We start from the raw sequence: 8,870 nt of genomic DNA, 5'->3' as shown, positions 1-8,870 counted from the left end.
CCCCACCTTTTAGATATTAGCTTGTCCCCAAGCGATTATTTCTGGATATAGCGATTATGGTACTGGATTTGCAATTTCAGCTATTTCTGTTTTTGTTTCTTTTTCGATATTTTTGTTAGTGGTTTTAGTTGGTTTTAGGTAAGAGATAATAATTTTGAGTGGCGCTGTTTTACATTTCATATAAAAGTAAAATATGTAAATTAAAACTAAAACAGATATGAAGATTATTATTAGTATGTTTTTGTAAATTGTGTTACTCTTATTGCTTAACAAAATCATTTCTTTAATTTCTATGTGTGACATTGGTTCGATTTTTGTTACATTGTGTTCAGTAAATATTACATTTGTGTATTGTTGGATACTATTAGATTTTGTAATTTGTTTTAATTCTGCTGTGCAGTTGGATATTTTTATAATTTTATTATTTTCAATATAAATCTCTTGACCGTTACAATTGTGATAAAGTTTTTCTCTGGTCATATTCCAGGTTATAAGTATATTTGGTTTAATGTGTTGAATATAGGATTGTTTACGATATTTTTGAAAAGTACAAGTTGGTGTTTCGTGTTTTATTATGTTAGCTATGCAATGGTCTTTGACAATATTCTTTGTTAGTGTATTTAGAACATAGTTGTTATGTGAGTAGAAATCAAAATCAAGTCTACACATTCCTGGAAGCGGACGTCTTGTAGGGGTCAGCATAGAAAACCAAAACAAAATAAATTGTACCGCAGCCGAAAATACAAATTGCCCTTAAATTCGTTCAGGCCCAGTGTAAAAGCTAGAGTAGTAATTACAATCGGTAATGCAGAACTATTCGCACCGCTTCAATACTCCCAGTTATCTAACTATCTCGCTCTCGCACACATCCGCAAGGCACGCAGACAGAATAGAATAGAGACAGAGCCGGGAAAAGTCCCGTTTCTAGCGGTTCGCGCAAATTCCAGTGCACATCGACTGTACAATGCGTAGATCAGCTCGTTCATTTGGTTTTGCAATCTCGAAGTATTTAAACGTGCGAAAAGTCATCATCTAGTGCAAAGAAGTAAAGCCACGTGGACTTTCTTTAACCACGAGGGTGTTACATAAATCCCAGTTTGTGAACAAAACCAGATATTGAAGTCAGTGAAATCAGTCTATATTTAGTCGCTTGCTCAGGTAAATATTTGCAGCCGTAAAGTTCGTAGGTAACTTAGTTTATGTTTTTTTTGACGTAGGTCAAGGCCAGAACACGCGCTTGTCGCGGGAGTTATCGGTGACGGCACAAGCATGCCTTCACCTCCCCCGAAACCCCCACGGGCAGCGACCTACATATGAGACACTCAACCCGGACACACACCGCAGCAAAGTCATCAACCCACACTGGATCAGCAGAGTCAGGATTCCCAAGAATCCAACCGAAGCACTGGAAGGGGCATCCGGGTGAAAAGTGCCGACGCAAGGGGTTTCGCAGAACAAAAGAATTGTACGCTAGGCTAAGAGGAAAATTTATTCAAAAAATAAAATCATTCTGTCACCGAACTTCGAACGAGTCACTTTAAATACTAAAAATCCTCCTTGGCTTAAAGATAAAACACAACAGATCCTCGACCACGACGTAACTGGCGCAGCCGGAAAAGGAACCTAAAGGAGATCCAGAACATCCAGAAGAAGGATATGAAGATCACCGGGGTATTCTTAAATATTATACTGTAATGCAGGTAAGCAGCCGGCCAAGTGACTTCAATAAGTGAGTGCAAATGTAAAATAAAGAAAGAAACGAAATTAAAAATAATGCAGTGCACCCGAACAAATTGTAAATTCCGTGCGCTTAAAAGAAAAACAACCGACTCCAAACATACATAAATACCATTATACACAAGAACAAATATGCAGAATCAGCAAATTACGGTGTGCGGAAGCAAAATAAACGGCATTAACAATTGTGCATTACACACGCAAATCTAAAGGCATATTAATAAATATTAAAACGATCATCAATCGCTGATGACTGTAAGGCATCGAGCTTTAAAAAAAGTGAACACTAAATATGCGACGAAACAAATATACTATTAAACCCTAAAATTCACAATTTAAATTTCGTACTACATACATACTACGTACATATTTTTAGCGCCTAATATGTACCACAAAAAAATAAAATAAATAATTTTTACACAAAAATTTATAGAAACATATTTTTAGCAACGATCAATCGCTGATTGCCGCTATAAAATGCATCGCGCATTAAAATATGTACACGCCTAATATGTACCACAAAAAAATAAATAAATAATTTTTACACAAAAAAAATGTATAGAAACATATTTTTAGCAACGATCAATCGCTGATTGCCGCTATAAAATGCATCGCGCATTAAAATATGTACACGCCTAATATGTACCACAAAAAAATAAAACAAATAATTTTTACACAAAAAATTTTTATGGAAACATATTTTTAGCAACAATCAATCGCTGATTGCCGCTACATAATGCATCGCGCATTAAAATATGTAAACGCCTAATATGTGCCGCAATAAAAATAATAATAAATAATTTTGCATATTACACAAAAAATTTTCTATGGAAACATATTTTTAGCAACAATCAATCGCTGATTGCCGCTACATAATGCATCGCGCATTAAAATATGTAAACGCCTAATATGTGCCGCAATAAAAAATAATAATAAATAATTTTGCATATTACACAAATTTTTTTTTATGAAAACATATTTTTAGCAACAATCAATCGCTGATTGCCGCTACATAATGCATCGCGCATTAAAATATGTAACGCCTATATGTGCCGCAATAAAAAATAAACAATTTCCCATATTACACACAGAAAAATTATAGAAACATACTTAGGCGACAATCAATAATAATTAATAGCCGCTCATGCATCGCGCATAAATATGTGAATATAGCCACACTGAAAAAAAAGGGAAACGAAACCTATGTGCCACAACTTAACAAATGCTAGTGCTCCGCCACCTAAATTAATGCTTGTGTGTATATAAGTGCGGCCGATCATTTCTTTCTGTGTGCCGGGGAAGAAAGGGGAAACCGGCACCGACAGCAGTTCGTAGGGAGCCCCCCTCCAGGCCTCGGCAACCGCACTTGACAGTCGACCACTTGAGTTTGTTTATGTGGGCACACATACTTGCATACACGCCGCAGCGTCCGGCCGCTACATTGTAGACGGTGTCGCATGACAACATAAACTATACTCAGTAAAATCGACAAAACGACCGCCGCGGAGTCGGATGCTTTTGCGCATCGGATGCTAAAATAAAAATATACAAATAATCAAATTTTACGACTGCAGTGCACAATGTATCAAGGAAACACTTAAAAAAAAAAAGAGAAACACTGCTCTGAAACCAATTGGCCGGGGGCTTTGGGAATTTAATTCTCCATTAAAAAACATACACTAACAATATCAAATTACAGATCCCAACGTATTCGTTAGGATCGACAACACATCCCACTATCGATAAGTACAAGCAAAACAGATATACGTAGCTAAGAAAAACACCCAAAATAATTTAAGAAAAGGGGAAGAGAAAAGAATACGCCACACCCCTTAACTATATATTATCCGTACTATTTTTTTTAACATATTCATACATTCATTATATACATATTAAACAAAAAGAAAATTTTTCTATACCTTATACATATATTTTTTTTGCGAATTCAAAATTTTTATTATACCCTTATTACCCAAAAATTTTTATATACACCTTACTAGGATACAATACCAATACCAATACCATTACATATATACGTTATTCTCTCAGACAATCCACACCTATAATTCCTATATACATTTTACTAGAATACAACACCAATACCAATCCCCTTCATATATACGTCATTCTCTCAGACAATCCACACCTATACATCTCAAACTCTTTAGTACTCTCGCAAATGTCCAGAAAAACAATCGTGGATAAGACAAAATCTAGGCTAGGTCTTAGAAGTAGCAGCAGTTTACCAGAGATAAGGGAGGAAGAAATTATAGTTATGGATTCCGGAAACGGGTTAGGGGGATCGAGGACGACTAGTCCGGCACCCCACGTAATAAACATGGCCAACGCTAGCACAATACTAAACACCTCAATGAATACATCGATTAATATGACACTAAATCCACAAGACATACTAGCCTTTGTAAAACAACTGCCGACCTTTGAGGGTATACCGGGGAAACTACAAAAATTCATAGTGAGCGTGGAGGAAGTGATCATGCTCATTAGGGGCACTGATCAGACTCCGTACGGGCAGCTACTGCTACGCACACTAAGAAACAAGGTGATAGGCAAGGCGGACGAGGCCCTGAATATGCTGGATACAAAATTAGAATGGGACAGCATCAGGGATAACCTGAAACGCATGTACGCATGCAAGAAATCGGAGCCCATTCTAATCTCCGAAATACAGAATCAACCGGACGGTCTTCCCTTCGGGAAATTGTTTCACGAAATTAACAGAAGCGAGAAGCGAGCTGCTGACACTGGCCACCGATTCCGAACAAGGGGGCTGTGCAGCATCGAGGAGAGCTCTTTACGACGGCATTTGCCTAAATGCCTTCCTAGTAGGCATCCGCGACCCGCTCAGGACGGTCATCCGGGCTAGGAACCCGTCAACCATAGAACAAGCCCACGAATGGTGCCAGGCAGAACAAAGCTTCATGTACCAAAGACAGAATAGGCCCAGAAATAATTACAATAACAATTTCGACCACTACAGGGCACCCCCAAACAGACCAGGGGGACGCTTCGAACGATACCGCAACTATCCCCAAAACAACTACAGGACGGATAACCGGAGGGATAACCCCTTCCGGCAAGGGGAATTCCGCAACAACGACAATAGGGGCTGGAATAATAATTTCAGGGCAGGACCACCGGCCTTGAGACAAGATAACCCAGACCGACGCAATGGACCCTCTCCAAGGGCTCCAACAAATTTTAACAATATCGACGACAATGTAAATTTTCAACCAGGAGCCTCGACCGACAAGTCGGCTACCTAAGTAACATGACGCCTGGCTCGACTCTTCCCTACATAACACTGAACCTATTTGACCCCCCTCAAGCCGTAAAATTCCTTATCGACACCGGTTCCTCATACTCCTTCATCGACCCGGCCATCAGTCCGCAAGAATCAACCCGCACCCTCGACCGAGAAATCAAAATAACCACTGTCATGGACAGTTATACCCTGACAATGGCAACAACCTTGCCCATGCCAAAGGAATTGGGAGAGCAGGGCGAAATAAACCTTCTACTCTTCAAATTCCACCCATACTTCAATGGGCTCCTGGGCATAGACGTCCTCACAAAACTCAAGGCAAAGATTGATATCAAGAACCTAAAACTTGAGACACAATCCGCCTCAATCGATATAATAACACAAATTAACAGGGGTACACAGGAACTCCACATCGCACCCCACAGCAAGTCTCGAATTAAATTACCAGTAGACATAGACGATGGGGACTTTTCCTGCAATGAAGTAGGCATCAATAAAGACCTCACTATCACGGGCGGACTTTACACTGCTATCGACGGACATAGCTACCTCGAGGTAACAAACAACTCCCATGACGAACAAACACTTTGCTTAGACCAACCAATAGAAGTTGCACCCTATGACGAAGACGAACACGACCAAATCTACAGCATGACATTGGGGCCAGACCCCACCGAACAATTCAAACGGCCTATCGACCAAATCCGAACTGAGCACCTAAACCCAGAAGAGCGACAAGGACTGTTCGCGGTCTGCAACCAGTTCCGGGAGCTATTCTACGACGAGAGAGAGACCCTCACCTTTTCGAATACAGTCAAACACTCTATCCCGACGACAGACGATACACCGGTGCACGTAAAGACTTACAGGTACCCATACATCCATAAAGAGGAAGTACGGAACCAAATAAAAAAGATGCTGGAACAAGACATAATCCGAAATAGCCACTCACCTTGGGGCGCACCCGTCTGGGTAGTACCCAAGAAAACCGACTCGGACGGCAACAAGAAATGGCGACTGGTTATAGATTTCAGGAAACTGAACGAGAAAACCATCGCCGACCGATACCCTATCCCCAACATAAATGAAATCCTCGACAGCCTAGGCCGGGCTAAGTACTTCACCACCCTGGACCTGGCAAGTGGGTTCCATCAAATTCAAATGAACCCGGAAGATAGGGCTAAGACAGCATTTTCGGTCGAAAACGGCCATTATGAATTTACCAGAATGCCCTTCGGGCTGAGAAACGCCCCCGCCACATTTCAACGTGTCATGGATAACGTCTTAGGCACGCTTATAGGAGATATCTGCCTAGTCTACCTAGACGATATCATAATATTCTCCGCTTCACTCCAGAAACATTTGAACGACATAAACTCCGTCTTCAGGAAACTCCACACAGCAAATTTGAAAATCCAACTCACCAAGTCGAACTTCCTACGTAAGGAAATAGATTTCTTGGGCCACGTAGTCACTCAAGAAGGAATCAAACCGAACCCTAATAAAATAGAGGCCATAAAAGGATTTCCATGCCCCAAGACCAATCGACGAGGCTGAAACTTGCTACTCGACGATAGAGAAGGAAATGTTAGGAATTGTGTGGGAAGTAAAGTATTTCAGACCATACCTCTACGGTCGGAAATTCAAACTAGTTACCGACCACAAACCCCTATTAGGACTTAGGAATTTCAATGGACAGAACGCAAAACTTATTCGCTGGCGGGGTGCCTTGAGCGAATACACGTACGAATTGGAACACGAAAAGGGTTCCCAAAACGTCGTCGCAGACGCACTGAGCAGGGTGGAACCAAATACTCACATAAACATAGCTATGCCGAACGAACCAGGAGACATTCCGGTATCCCAGAGCCCACTCAACGCTTTTAATTCACAAGTCACCTTACAGTTTCACCAGACTCGGCATGTACGATCTGTGTCCCATCCAAAAATAAAATCAGAAGACAGATTTCTGAACCTCTCTTTAACTTAGAGACAGTCACAGATATCTTGAAAGAAACGTTAAAACCAAACAAGACCTTAGCCGTGTTCGCTACTGACGAAATTTTCGAAATAATAAAAAATGCTTATTCCGAATATTTCACAGGAACTAACAACTATAAAATCCTCAGGTGCTTAACGTTCCTTAAGGAACCTTCAAGCACCGACAAGTTAGTATCACTTATTAAAACAACTCACGTAAACAAAAACCACCGAGGGGTAGACGAGATGTACGCCCACCTAAAAAGGGAAATCTAAGTGCCCCAAAAAGCCTCATCACACAGGCAATTCGGGATTGCGAGACCTGCCTCACACTCAAATATGACAGGCACCCGCAAAAACCACCCTACATATTGCCCGAAATCCCGAACGAACCATTAGACATCCTGCATACAGATATCTATACAATCAATAAAAACTACAACCTCACAATCATAGACAAATTCTCTAGATTCGCGCAAGCATTCCCTTTACCCAATAGGAATTCCATCAGTGTAACCAAAGCATTTAAAACATTCTTCTGCCAATTCGGTATACCCAAAAAGGTCATATTCGACCAAGGGGCCGAATTCGCGGGAACCGTTTTCACGGATTTCCTAGAACAATACGGCGTAGAGGTGCACGTGACATCCTTTCAACAGTCAAGCAGTAACTCGACAGTCGAAAGGCTCCATTCAACACTGACGGAGATATACCGAATCATCCTCGCAAAAAGAAAGGAGTGGAAACTGGACTTGGACCATGAAGAAATCTTATCAGAGACAGTTGTCACATACAATAATGCGATCCACTCGAGCACGAACCTAACACCGTTCGAACTCTTCAGCGGCCGTACCCACGTATCCACGTATTCAACACCGGACACGACTTCCTAAATAAACTCAATGAATTTCGAACCAAAATCTACCCGGAAGTCAAAGAACACTTGGAAGACATCGCTTTAAAGCGCACGTCTAAACTCAACGAAACGAGGGAGGACCCCCCTGCCTTACCTACCGGAAACAGTCTTCCGGAAGGAGAACAGGAGGAATAAAATAACACCCCGTTTCACGAGACAAACAGTACTACGGGACAGCGGACACACACTCCACACGACACGGAACCAAAAAATACACAAACAAAAAATTAGGAAGATTTCCTTACCCAAATGACCACCGACATGGGCTTAACACATAGATAGACTTGGATTTTGGGACTCCGTGTTATTTTCTTACCACCAATGGGTTTTATATTCTTCCACTAAAATATTTTTTTTGGCCAACTTCTATTACCAACCTTTTGACCAGGGAACCTTACATTAGGAGTTACTAGCCTAGGCTTGTTGGCGGCGCATACTACACCACCGATGACTAACTAGAAACACTTAACTGACGTTCATTACAGATTGACGATGACCAACGCCAAGGAACTGACATTCGAACCATTGACCAACGACCAAGCAATAATAAAAGTCCAACTAGGAAAGGCCAGAACGGTATCAGCATTCACAACAATACAGCATATAATACACCTGAACGAGTACGAGATCGCAGCCAAAGGGTTGTACAAGCTCATAGGGGATCTCCCGAACAAATCGGAGGCCACTAACCTTAAATCCCTACTACTCGCGAAACTTGACCTCATCAACCAAAGGCTAGCCTCTCTGCTACCCAACACCAATAGCGGTAGAATTAGAAGAGGCTTGATCAACGGTCTAGGGACAATAGTGAAGATAGTAAGCGGTAACATGGACGCCAACGACGAAGACAGAATAAACAAACAACTAGCAAACCTAAATAACAATGAGGAGAGAATGAATAGATTCAAGAATGAAACAATAGTTAGATTCAGGGAAATAGCAACACACATT

At 41.1% G+C, this 8,870-nt stretch overlaps 1 long non-coding RNA gene across 1 annotated transcript; it reads left to right on the top strand.

The window, feature by feature from the left end:
- Positions 1–629: 629 nt before the first annotated feature.
- On the top strand, positions 630–1,751 carry LOC120321576. Its single transcript, XR_005561277.1, has 2 exons — positions 630–1,158; positions 1,218–1,751. It is a non-coding gene; the product is annotated as an uncharacterized LOC120321576 (long non-coding RNA).
- The last annotated feature ends 7,119 nt before the right edge of the window (positions 1,752–8,870 follow it).

Source organism: Drosophila yakuba, chromosome 3L, assembly GCF_016746365.2.
Source record: "Drosophila yakuba strain Tai18E2 chromosome 3L, Prin_Dyak_Tai18E2_2.1, whole genome shotgun sequence".
NCBI classification, from domain to species: domain Eukaryota; kingdom Metazoa; phylum Arthropoda; class Insecta; order Diptera; family Drosophilidae; genus Drosophila; species Drosophila yakuba.
The sequence above is the reverse complement of the archived record's forward strand: the minus strand, read 5'-3'. Positions and strand labels throughout refer to the sequence as shown.